Raw genomic sequence first — 13,518 nt, 5'->3', positions numbered from 1 at the left:
AACTTCTTTGGGTCTACAAGGGCAGACCCACAACTACCTGTAGTCAGAAGCAGAGGGTTTATTCTGCCTTTTATTGATTGTTCCTAGTGAGGAGCATTCAGCTGTTTGGCAAGACATTAGTTATTTGTGTGTCCACAAAGGAATCTCACATACCTCACCTCTTAGGATCATCCTCCTGGAGGCTGTGGGAGAAGCACTCTTACTAGGAGTCTGTAGCCTGGTTCTTTCATTGGAGGACAAGGGCTTACACCACCAGAAAAGGGACACTTCTGTTCAAGTCTGCAGAGCTAGTGGGCCACGGAAGCCGAGCTGGGCATCCATTCTTTTCATGGTTGGACCTTTAGTATTTTTTGGTTAGGGGTGACCACATGGTGACTGCTGCCTGCCTTGCTGAGGATAAGGACATTTTCATAGCCTGTGTGTGAAGCACTGTGCTGTCACCTCACACAGTCCCTGAAGTACACTCCCCATCCCCACCTTCCCCACTGCATTCTCGCCAGAAGCCCCCTTTTGCCCCATCCCATCTTGCCCCACAGCCTCCTTGTTCCCTAGAAAGTGTCGAGAACGATGTTCTACTCCTTTTGGTTTCTCCTCACTTCTTCTTCCTTCATGCCCTTCATCTGAGCTTTGTCTCTGTCCTCGGTTCTCCTAGATCCCTGTCCCAACACACAGTCTCAGAGACACTCGCACAAAAACCCGGGAGAAGGCAGACGGGGGACCACCCAGCCCTGGGTCTACCTGAAGCTCTTCAGATTTCTAAGGCATTTTCTGAGCCCTTTTCATCTCCAAAGCACTATGCACAGAACACCAGAGCTAGGAGGTGGCTTGGGGAATAATCCTGTGACATCTAAACTGCTCCATCCTGCAACAGGAACCTGAGTTTCAGAGAAGGGAAGTGACTTCTGCCCAGCGAGCTAGAAGTGGCTCTAGGATCAGGCAGGGAGCAAGATCTGTTCAGAGCTGGCAGGGCTCCGTGCCTGCTTCCTCACAGGTCATCCTTCATTCTCTTTGGGCCTGCTCAGATTCTGGTGTCGGTAGAGAAGTGTCCAGATGAAGAATAGGACCTTGGGATCATAAAGTGACAACAGTTGGGCTAGGGATAGTTTCTGACCAGTAAGAAAGGCAAGTTTCAGCTGCAGGAAAGCCAGCATTTTTCTGCACACTTCTAGGTGTACAGGGGAGACAGCAGAGGCCACCTCCAGCCTGCTGATTAAGTCCCTCTGTGCTTTGGAAGCTACATGGAGATGAGTGTGCAAAAACTTGAACAAAAAGTCATTCCCCATTGAACTCAGAATAGTAGGTGTGACACATCTTGTCCAGATTTTTGAAAGGTCAGACTAGGTTAACAGAGAACATCTTGGATTAGTCACTATTGGAAACTTCCTGAAATTCTTGTTTCTCCCCATCAGCAGAGAAGAGTCTCTCAGCCACAGGATGTGTCCTCAGCCCCTGTCTATCCCCATCACTTGCACTCCCATGGCACAGAGCTCTCCTTGGCCACACATGCAAGCCCATGCTTTGCTTCCAACACAGATCTACCCAGCCACCCCTTCCTGCCAGAGGACTGTGTGTACCACGGCAGGTTACCCTGGCAACATCGAGGAACACATGAGCTCTATTCCCAAGAAACCGTGCCTTTCTATTTCCTGTGTTAGTGATAGGAACTCTGTTTCATAAATAGAGGACCAAAAGTAAAATTGAATCCTGGTGTTTATCCCAGGACTGCCATTCAACTTCTTGGCAGAGGGGGCATGGAGGAGTAGGACTGGCCAGGAGTCAGGGCAGCTGCACCTCTCTTCCCTGTGATACATATGGGCCAAGCATCATCTGGCTCCCAGGGAGGTCTCCAGGCTCCTGCAGATCCTTACCTTGACTCCTGAGACATGGGCTTTGTAGCCAAGCTCATGTCAGGCCAGCAAGTGTGCCAGCCTCCCCAGGCCTCAGCTTCCTGTCTGCAGAGCAGGAGGGTGGCCAGCTGCTAGAATCCAGAGGATTAACTGAGGCAGGGTGAACACTCCAGAATGGCCCTTTAAAAATGTCCCATGGGATGCCTGATCCCGAGTCATCTGGCCATGCAGTCCCTCTACCAAGTTGGCTGGGATACTGTGCTCTGCTCAGGGATGGGGTGTTGAGGCGTGCAGGGAATACTGGTGAGAGCACAGATAGGTCGTGTATTTTATTCTTCTAACATTTTGAATGCTTTTTCCTCTTTACTCCTTACAGCGGCCCCAAAGTCCAGTGTGGCAGGCATCTTTCCCTTTTACAGATGGGGCGACCAAGGTAGAGAAAAGCTAGTGGCTTAGCAAAATCCCAGTATTTCTTTGATGGGATGGTCCCAAGGCCAGTGTGCTTTTATCTTATTCTATGACTCTTTGGACAACCAAGGCTCTGTCTTTGAGTTAGGAACAGAAAGCAAGGAGCGGAGAATAGAAAAGGAGGGAGGGGGAAGCTGGACCCCGAGAGCTGTGCCCTGGTTCTTCCTGAAGGTCAGCCACAGGGCCAACGACAGTGCCAACTCACTTTACTCCGGGTTCCTTCATGCCTCTGGTCTGGGAGGGAGGACTGAAAATTTGCCAGAAAAACGTTTTGTAGCTGGATGGCCTTTTGTAGGGTGACTTATACGAAGAATGTAAAAGGATCATTTGAGGCCAGAGAATTGGAGCAGGGTACATGGGGATGAGAGTGGTGAGTGTGAAGGGTCTTCACCCCAAGAATATGGTCCTGTGGCTGATTTAGGGCTCTTGCCCAGCCCGGGGCTCCTAGGAGCCTCATGGGGCTCTTCCTCTGCCTGCCCTGCTGTCTTCCAATGACTTACCATGTTCCAGGAGGTCCTAGAAATATCTTAGAATGGCGTATGTCACAGCCACCTATGTCATGACTCAAAATAGACTGCCTGAGACCAGCCCGGGCTCTGTTGCTAACAGATTTGAAGACAGTTGAGCATCTTTGGCAACTCGAAAGTTCACTTCCCGTGAGAGGCGCCCTCTTGTAATGTTTTAAAATATACAATAATATGAGAAAACTCTCGGGGCCTGGAATATCTGTCTTAACATTTGAGATAGATTTCGCCCTTAGAAGGGAAGAAATAAGGATAAACATTTTCAGAAGTCTGCCTCGATGCGTTATTATCAGCACATCTAAGGCAGCTCTGGGTGGCCCTGGGTATGGCTCGTCTGACTCCTATGAAAGGCTCTGCCTTAAGAAAAAAGGAACGTTGATTGATTAGTATAAAATGTCATGGAAATGTCCAAGTGCTGACCCCCCGAGGTGGTAAAATACCAGGTTGGGGGAACCCGCCGGGCACCCATGTCAGGATTAATTGGCAGTCGTATTAGTAACAAGCACGACCCAGGCTGCGCCACTGTCGGCAGATTCCTTTGACTTGTATAAAATAGTCACATGAAAAACAAAGAAACCTTAATAATTCTGCCAGTTACTTCATCATCTGTACACTTGAGTGGTCTGGTAGCTGGGTATTTAAACCAAATGGACTGCACTTGTCACTTATTTAAAGTAAACATCCTGGGAGAGGTAAGTCAGTGCTGGAGACATTTCCCTTTTGCCTCATGGTGTCCTGCTTAACTTTGATGGCTTATCGGGAGGACTATTTCATGTGGCATTTGTAGACCTGAGTTTCCATGTTCAGGCAGAGTACAGTTGTCCCTTGACACCTGCAGGGGAGTGGTTCCAAGACCCCCAAGGATACCAAAATCCATGGGTGCTCAAGTCCCTTACATAAAGTGGCACGATATTTTCATACATCCTACACGTCCTCCCATGTAAGCATCTATAAATTGCTTATAATACTTAATGTCATTCAAATAGTTGTTAAAGTGTATTGATCTGGGAATGATAATGAGAAAAAAGTCTGTTCACATTCAATACAGACGCAGGACTTTTGTTGTTGTTGATTGTTATTGTTTGTTTGTTATTTTTATATTCTATTTTCTAGTGGTAATTAGACACAATACCTTTATTTTATTTATTTATTTTTATGTGGTGCTGAGGATCGAACCCAGGACCTCACACGTGTGAGACGCGTGCTCTACCGCTGAGCCTCAACCCCACCTCCTGTTTTTTGTTGTGTTTTGTACGAATATTTTCCATCCAGATTGGTTGACTCCCCAGTGAGGAGGGCAGTAAGCCTTGGGCCCAGCTGCCATGACTCCTGTCTCCGTCCCTTTCCCCTGTAAGCGTTGTGACAGGTCACAGGGCAAACACTCGGAACCAGGGCCAGCAGGACGGCTAGAGGAGAGCAGCCGTCATAGGCCATCGGCAGGAGTTGTAGTGAACAGCGTGAGCCACAAAGGTTCTTTTGTTTGGTTTTGTTTTGTGAGCCAAATAAAACACCCCTGTGGGGGGGACAGGGAGGGCCAGCAGTTGCAGATCTGAGTTTAGGTTTGTTCCCCTCATCCTACTGGGGCTTTCATGGGAACGAACATTCTAGATTGGAACTAGCAAAGCAGCTCGCTTGGTTCTAGGAGAACATTCTAGATTGGAACTAGCAAAGCAGCTCGCTTGGTTCTAGGAGCGGTAAGGGCAAGATCCATGTGGACAGCCTTTGCTTCTTGCCCAGATCAGCGAGGCACAGGTCAGCCCCTCCCCTGCTGCACCCCAACAGGCAGATGGTCTTCTCTGGTGGTCAGACCTCCTTATCCCTGTGGAGTTTGCAGAAGGGACAGTGCTGTCCGCGCCCCCTTGTGTGGATGGTAGTGAAGCGTGGGGGAGCAGGACTTGAGATGGGCGTCTTCCTGGAGTGGAAAACCTCTGATTTCAGTCTAGTCCACACCTCCTGCCTCCCAGCCAACCTCCAATCTTTCCTTCTCTTCTCCAAAAAGTGTCCCGCTTCTCCTGCAGCCTGGGCAGCATGGAACCCAGCACTTGCGGGAGGTAGGAGGGTGAGGGCAAGACTCCTCCGTGTCCTGCATGACAGTATTGGAGTAATCTACATGTGGACAGCCCTACCCCTCCTCCACACGCCAGGACCTCTTTTAGACCCAAACAAAGTCTCTTTGTTCCAGATAGGGCCAGGCCAATCCAGGAATGGCTTTGAAACTCTTGCCAGGAGCTAAACCCCAAAAGTCTAGAGGTGGCAGAAAGGTGGTGATTATCCAAACCTGCTAAATACCCAGGACTCCACTGTCCGTGACCAAGTGAGAATTTCAAGTGTTGAGTGTTCAAAGGAAAGCTGCCAATGGGTGCTCTGTAAATCATTTGTGCCGGCAGACTGACCCCATTATGTCAGCTAATCCTGGAAATACAGGAGGTAAATTTAAATCTTCGAGCATGAAGCACTTAATCAATATTCTAAATGTTTTTCTTGCAATTTATGCTTGCAGAGCAATGGGGTGCTTTGGCGTCCCGTTAATCTTCCACCAGAGAAGAGGCACTGTGAGGGAGGCCAGGGTGGTAGGATTTTGCATAGGATGCCCCATGGGAGAGCAGCCCTGGGACTGAGGGAGAGGTGATTATTTCCATCCCAGATTCCTGACAGAGAGCAGGCAATTCTTACCCTGTGTGTCTTACTCCCTCCTCCCAGTAGGGTTGGGCTGGCCCCCATGGGTACTTTGTTGGGCTCTCCTAAGTGAGAATCCTGACTCTCTCCCAGTGCTGTGTGATCTGGGCCAAGTTACTTACCCTCTCTGAGCCTCTGTGTGAATCATCACACAGTGGTTTTGAGGTTCTTGTGAGCATTAAAGAACAGCGCAAATACGCAAAGTTTCCAGCACAAGGACTGTCCAACCCTTGGCGCTTGGGAAGTGACCATACTCTTAACCAATGTGATGCCCTAGAGCCTTAGAATAGAGCTCTTAAATTTTGCCTTCTTCATTTGTAAGAAGGGTTTGAAAGGAACATTACCTTGGCATTTTTAAGATGTCAGTGTAGAAAGTCCCGTGGATGGAAGGGAACAAAGGTGTGGAATAGTCTTTGGACCCCAGGCCAAGAAGGAAAGGAAATCAAAGGACACTAGAGAAAGGACCAGGTCTCCAGGGATCGGAGCTGGTCTAGATCCTGCCTCTCTGCGCCCAGCAGGCATCTCCTGGGGGCTCCCTCCTGACCATCGGCTTCTTGGAGCTGTGAACTATCAGCTCTCCTCAGGCTTGGTTACCTGAGTGCATGTCTGCCAGGGTCTTGCTGCATCTCTAGCCAGTGCTGACCTTGGGGACAAGTGACATAATAGTTAGTGTGGAAAGGACACTGTTTCAGAACCAGCCCAGCCGCTGAGCCCCAAAGCCCAGAGCTCTTCTAACTTCCCATATCTGCACTCTATGGGTCTAATTATGTGCTTATTAATTTTTTTTATATTAAAGTTGTTGATAGGCCTTTATTTTATTTATTTATATGTGGTGCAGAGAATCAAACCCAGTGCCTCACGCATACCAGGCAAGTGTGCTACTGCTGAGCCCCAGCCCCAGCCCATGCGCTTACTATTGATCTTCAAAATCTTATTTGTAGAAGCTCATCTGAAGCTGTTAATAACATATGTGAAATCATGGGTTCAGTGTGTTCTCTATTAAAATCAGTGTATGAATATTGATAGTTTGTATGCTACCTACCTACCTAGTGGTGGTGGATCCACCACCAGTGGTCCCGAAACCCCACTTTGAACACATTATAAACAATCTAATCTAGAACATGCTCCTGGACAATTTGCTTTGAAAACTTGTATCAGCTCAGCCTTTTATGGTTTGGTATTCATGAAGCAATACACAGTACTTCCCGTGAGTAATGTTTGCGGTAACCCCAGAAAGCCAGTACTGTTATTCTTCCCATTTTTCAGACAAGCGACCTGAGGCACAGAGAGACTTGATCAAGAGAGGAGAAATAGCAAAGTGACATTCACCCCCCTCTGTGTTTAAATGCCTTCCCTGTTATTACCCAACTCAGAACACTTTAAACATTTTGTTTCTGGATAACATTATTCATCACTATAGATTAAGTCAGTCCCTAAATTCTTGTTGAACATCTGGCAGATTGAAGTGTCGGACTGGTTCATAAACTAGCATAAAGAAAAATAATGAGGCCTATCCTGACTCCAACTGGTGTGTGGCAATACAACTCAATTCTGATGCTAACCACCTGGAGCTAGTGTTGGACCACGGCTAAGGGCACTGTCCCCAACAAGACTGCCTTCATTTTGGATACCTGCTATGCATCAAGGTTCCCAGGCCTCCTGCACTTCTGACCAGCTGGCTACATATTTAGGAGTTCGCAGGACGCCCTCACATTGAATTCACTAGACTGAATCACAAAACTCAGGAAAGTGGTATACTTATAATAACAGTTTTAAATAATACAAGTCAGGATCAAGTAGAGATGCAGCGGACAAGGCCTGGGAAGATCTCTGTCAGGGAATTTCTGTGCTCTCTCCCCATGACATTCGGGCATGTCACCCTCTTGCCACATGGAAATGTTTACCACCCGAGAAGCCCCACCAAGCTCAGTGTCCGGCATTGACATTGGGGTTGCATTACGTAGGTACAGTTGACAGAACTGCTCATCATGTGACTGAGTGCACCCTAACCCCTCCCCTCCACTCCCTGGAGATCAGGTCAGGCTGACCTCCCCTGGCTCAAAGCCCCAACCCTGTGGCCGTTGGTTGGTTTTCCTGGTGACCAGCCCGCTTCCCAAGTCATCTCATTACCATAGACTCAGGTCGGATGCCAAGGGCTCCCAAGTAACAAAGACATGCCTGTCACTCCAGAAGTTTCAAGGATTTAGAGGTTATCTCTGAGGAACCAGGAACAAAGCCACTCGGATTCTTTATTATACAACAATGCCTTGGCCGAGTTCATTGTTTTAAAAGGTGATTTTAATTCTAGAGATACACTCATAAGGAAACCGGAATTGAAATCTTGAGCATGGGCTTATTTCATCACTTATTAGCCACAAAGCTGTGGGCAAATTGTTTATCTCCTCTGCCTCAGTTTCCTCGTGTGTGAGATGGAGATGAAGGCAGGAGAGCCTCCCGGGCTGTGATGAGGGCTCACTGTGTTCCTGTGTGGGAGGCGTGCTCTCTGCCTCCCAGTTGTGGCTGTGACATTTGCACGGCTTGAAGGTTTCAAGGGGCTGTCGGCCCTGGGATACCCCCAGCCCCCTTCATCCCACCTTCAGTAGCCGGGGCCTGGCAGAGTTGTGAATTGCTCTGTGAGCCCTGCTTCCCAGGGGCTTTCTGGTCTTGGCAGCCCCCTGGTAGGATTTTGCACAGGTAGGACAGACCTGATACAGATGAGAAAAAGTAATGAGGCCTTGTCAGAGTGGTGGTTTAGACATGCTGTTTCAAGTCAGATGCTTCTCCACGGGAGGTCACTTGCTTCTCCTGACATTCTTTGCTGAAGGGGGCCGCACGCCCTTCTGCCAACCATGGCAATTCGTGAGGACTCTTTAGTGACCTCATGGCTGTGAGCTGACCAGTTCCCTTGGGTCAGGCTTACTCCATGTTGGCCCTGGATCATTGTTACTGGGGACTGTCACAGGCATTGCAGGATATTTAGCAGCATCTCCAGCCTCCACTCTAGAGACCAGTAGCATCTTTCCCCCGTTGTGACAACATAAAATGTCTCCAGGCGTTGCCAGATGCCTCTGGTTGAGAATCACTGCCTAAAGGGGAGACTTCCTCAAAGACCCTTTTTTCCTTTCTCTCAGCTTTCCTCCTCATAGCAAAAGGAGCATAAGGAAGTATCAGCGCAAACTGGCACATTGGACCAAATCTTCCTGGGTGGCCCAGACAAGAGCAGTGCTGCGGTTGTACTTGTCCCCGTCCCTGTGAGCTGTCATAGCAAAACACTTCACATGGGGTGGCGGAAGCAGTTTTTTTCTCAGAGTTCTCAAAGCTGGAGAAAAAATAATATATAATACAGTGCATTTTCTAGTACCCACGATCAGGGTGCAGGCAGTTGGGTTCCCGTGGGACACCTCTTCCTAAATGGCCGCCTTCTTTCTGTGTCCTCACATGGAGAAGGGGAAGAACTTTGGCTTCTCTTCCTCTTACAGGGCACAAATCCCATCCTAGGACCTTGTCAACCTTATCGCTGCCCAAAGGCTCTGCCTCCTAATGCCATCACACTGGGCCTTAGGGACTTAACACGCGAACCAAGGGAGACTCCGTATCATTCCCTGATACTATTCGAAACCTACACTGGGAATTTTCATTTTCCCACGACAGCACTCCCTCAGAGTGGTACCTGTGGACAGTACCATGGTGACGTGGACATGAGTGCTTAAGCTGTTTCTCGTCACTCAGTTCAGCGAACTGCAGGAGCCCACAGCCTTCTGGGACATCACACTTCACTTTCTCCTGAGCAGCCTTTTTACCCGTCTAGCACACTGGACAAATTCTGTGCTGGGGACATCTCAAAGGGGACTTTTGCCACCTGAGTGGAGTGTTAATGCTGAACTACAGTGGGCTTCCTCACCATGGACTGGAGGAGAGGGGAGCCTTGGGGTGGGGGGCTAGGGGTTGTGACTCCACAGTTTGTGACTGTGGCAACGTGGATGCTGTCCCCAAGCCTTTTGGGTAGGAGAATAGCTTGGGCTGCATATTATTGCTGCTATTTGTTTCAGAGTCTTTGCAAGGTTTCTACCGTTTCTATATAATTTTCTAGTACCCACTATTGTTTTTGACTCATTGGGAAAAAAAAAAGAAATTCCCAGTCTTGGCTGCCCCTGGCACTTCCCTTACATGATGTTCTCCTATTAGAGTGAGTTTGTTTCCCTGCTCTGAGAGAAATGAGCTGTGGGGGCTCTTCTGGCAGCAGAGTGCTGCTAAGCTGCATCACCCCCCACCCAGGCTGCTTCTAGGCTCCCCTGGCAGCCTCACGGCAGAGCCCGGAACCAGGCTGCCAAGTGGCGCTGGGGCCTGAGCGGTGGGCCCAGCTTTTCCCAGCATGGAGGCTGCTGGTGGCCTCCTTGGACTTAATCTTCCTAGTTCCAGGTGCCAGCAAATGAGCTCAGAGGGAAACTGTATCCCAAAATCCACCCACACCAGCCCTGGGAGGAAAGAGGCTGTCGTAAAAACATTTTTTGAAATAACTGCTTATAGAGCGTTTTCAAAGTCCTTCAGCCAGGGGAGTGCTTGAATTCAGAGCTCAGAATTGGGTATTGCTCCATCAGTCCAGCATGCCAAAATGTATTTCCAATTGTGAATTTAAGCCCAATTGGAAGCAGAAGGGTGCAGGCTGTAACTGATACCTAAAAACGGGACTGTATGTACTCTTGGGGGCCAGGCTTCCTGGTAGGTACGAATGCGAATCACCTGCATCACGGTGTCAGGTATAAGTAGTTGGTGCTCAGAAACTGAACAGGTGACATTTTTAAAATCTCGCAGGAGGCATAGGGAAAAATTTGCCTCTGTCATTATCCTTTCTTTAATCCCTGGGATCCTACTAAGTGCGCAGCCTTCAAGCCCTGGAGGCTGTGACTCTCAGTTAGTTCTGTGGTCGGAGGGACATGGGGAAGGCACCTGCTGTGGGAGACAAGCTGTCCCAGCCAGCCTGCAGACATCAGGTGCTGGGCTGCCTCCGAGAAGCAGCTGTTATCAGATGGTGGGCTTCTGCAAACTCCATTCAAGTAATGATTTCTTTGTGATTGGCATGTTTGCATTGTCTCAAACTTCGGTTCAACATATTGTTAGAATACATAATACTGTAATTTAAGATTATTTTATCAGCAGTAAAGGGTTTTTATAATTCGTTTAAAAAGTTGTAATGGGCTTGAGCATCTTCGGTATAGTTAATAATACAGCATTTTATAGCTGGCAGTAAAATTTCAGATTACGGTTTTAGCGATTGTGCAGTTCTATTTTATAGTTTAATAATTGTTCAAATGGAGGAGAATGTAAAGTTCCTAAAAACCAATTTAATGACTTAGAAAAATAGCTTTTATCAAAATCTATTGCACACCTTTAATGAACCCAGATGTCACCTTTTCAAAAGGCAGGTCACAGGATCTATTTTTCTCAACCACGGTGTAGCCAGATGCCCTCTGAAACACACACAGTGCAGTGTCTCTGAGTTACAATTTTCCTTTTTTATGCTTTCATCCCTAATATCCTATAGATAGAATAAAACTATTTGCTAAGCGCAGGGTGATGCCCAGCCAGGCCAGAAGAGCCTCAGCTGAGCAGGCAGTAAATTGGTTCTCTTTTGACAAGGGTTTTCTTTTTACAGACAGCCCCTTGATCACACTGCCTCAACCCCCGCTCCAAGTCTAATAGAGTCTCTTATTAACGCCTCCAAATAACTCATACTTCTCCATTCTCTGAAGCGAGTGGCAAAAAGGGGAGCCCTACATTATAGTTTAATCATATGCTATCATTACAAGTAATAAAAATGCTAGCCTATAGTATTGGAGAGAAGGCACTATCTCATGTTGTCATTGGAAGTGTCATTTGTGTTATTATATTTCTGGAATTTGCTAGGGGTATGTTGTCCAATAACTAAATAAAAATGCTGGCCCTAGGCCAAGCACACCATGGGGAATCGGAGCCCAGAAGACCCTTGAGTGCACTGTGGTTCTTGGGTAGACCAGCTCTGGCTCAGAGCCCTGTTTCTGTTTCCCAGAAATGACACCAGTCAAGGAAATCCCAAGTGACAGGTCTCTTTCCTGTCTGGGGTACAGTCGAGGGACCTGGGTTCATAGCCCATCACCACTCTGTTACAACAGGGAAGGAGGGCTGTGCTTCCTGGCTCTGTGGCCCCATGGAGAGTGGAGGCGAGGCTCCCTTCACACACACTTTAAGCCAGAGTAGCTCAAGAAAATTCAGCACTGAGTGTGCAGGTGCTTGATGAGGGATCATGCATACAGTAGACCAGTAGGGAGGTGGTTCGTTCTCAAAGGCAGTTTTTTAAGAAAAAAAGGGTAGTTTTTTTTGTGGTTGTTGTTGTTCTTTTTAGCTAGACATGGCAGTAGAGTGTACTTTGACATATTGTACATGCATGGAGTATAACTTATTCTAATTAGGATCCCATTCTTGTGGTTGTACATGATACAGAGTTACCCTGGTTGTGTTTTCATGTACAAGGATGGGAAAGTTATGGCCGATTCGTTCTACTGTCTTTCCTGTTCCCCTCCCCCTCCCTTCCCTTCCCTTCACTCCCCTTTATCTAATCCAGAGGACTTCTAGAAAAAGAGGTTGTTACACGTAGGGGTTGTCTTAGCAGATGAAAGAGCCAGGCTTCTTGCTTCAACAACTTTGAGCTCTTTCTGCAGCCTAAGAAGGAAGGTCCTTTAATTTCTTTGATCTCGGAATTGCCATCTGTCTTGTGGAAATGATGAACAATACATTACCCAGGAGGAATATAATATTTAAAATCCTCCAGCCCAGTATTCTCGGTCACTGTTTTGCCCTCATGGGTGGTCTTTGCTGTCTCTGAGGTAGGAGGAGCCTATGCTAGGTGGCACTGGGAGACCTTTACCCTAAGACTCATCTGGGAAATGAACCTGGGCTTCCTACCGGTGTACTCCCTTGGAGAAGTGGGCCTTGGGCTGAGCCAGGTGTGTATGATCACCCATTTATTTGATGTCTTCCCCTTAGCATCATTTTTAAAAACCACTTTTCTTTAAAAAATTGGAACAACTTAAGGCTGAGGATGAGAAGACTAGGCCGCCCTCGGTGCATTCTGGAAAGAGCCATTAGGCCACTTGCACCTGTGGTCCAGAGGGCAGTGAGGGCAGCCCATCAGAAGGACAGTAATTCAGCAGTTGGACAATTGCTTAACCCAATTGCTGGGTAATAAACATGCTTAATAAAAAGGAAGAGGATGTCTGCACCATCTTGGCTATAAATATGCTCTCTCACTCTGGGTAACCTAGGAGAATACCTCTGAGCACACTTAGATCACCTACTATAAATAAATCCAATTTCTTGTATTCCCTACTGACCTTTTATCTTTAGGACTTCTAACCAACCGTGCCTCCCTGAATAATGGGCTCTGCTCCTGAGCAAGCCGTAGGATTCATATATGTGGAAGAAAATGGCCCTGGTTCTCTTATAGTGTAAAAACCTAGAGATTTCCTCCTCTTTGCCTCTCATGTTTCAGGCCCTAGAGGGACTACATCATGGATGAGGATGTTTAGAGAAGAAATAGTGATGGCAGGCATTGGGCTGATATATGGGAGTTATTCCTAAAGTGACCATTCCCTGCCTGCCCCTCAACTTCTCAACTTCAGGGACCTCAGGTGGGATGAGAATACTCACCTCCCAGGCTCTCCTGGGAGCAGAAACCACCCTGCCTGGCCTGACCTCTGGCTTCTGATAGTGGCTGCATTTGCAGGAGTTGCACCTGGTATCTGCAGTGAGGCTTAGGAGGAGCCCCTGTGCTTTGTACCCCTGTAGCCTCTGCATCACTTCTAGCTCTGTTCTGTTAGCTGTGTGACCCCAGGCTTATTACTGCACCTCTCAGAACCATCCTTAGCTGTCAGCAGGATAGTGAGAGCTATTTTTTTTTTAAAGAGAGAGAGAGAGAGAATTTTAATATTTATTTTTTAGTTTTCGGCGGACACAACATCTTTGTATGT

At 47.7% G+C, this 13,518-nt stretch overlaps 1 protein-coding gene across 3 annotated transcripts in view; it reads left to right on the top strand.

The window, feature by feature from the left end:
• Gfra1 (GDNF family receptor alpha 1) overlaps positions 1-13,518 on the top strand; it is a 194,029-nt gene that overhangs the window by 167,772 nt on the left and 12,739 nt on the right. The window lies entirely within an intron of this gene.

The sequence above is a fragment of the Marmota monax genome, unplaced genomic scaffold (assembly GCF_021218885.2).
Source record: "Marmota monax isolate L192 unplaced genomic scaffold, Marmota_monax_Labrador192_F-V1.1 WCK01_AAM20220418_F8-fsc00004, whole genome shotgun sequence".
Lineage (NCBI taxonomy): Eukaryota > Metazoa > Chordata > Mammalia > Rodentia > Sciuridae > Marmota > Marmota monax.
Note: the sequence above shows the minus strand (reverse complement) of the source record. Positions and strands in the feature narration are given on the sequence as shown.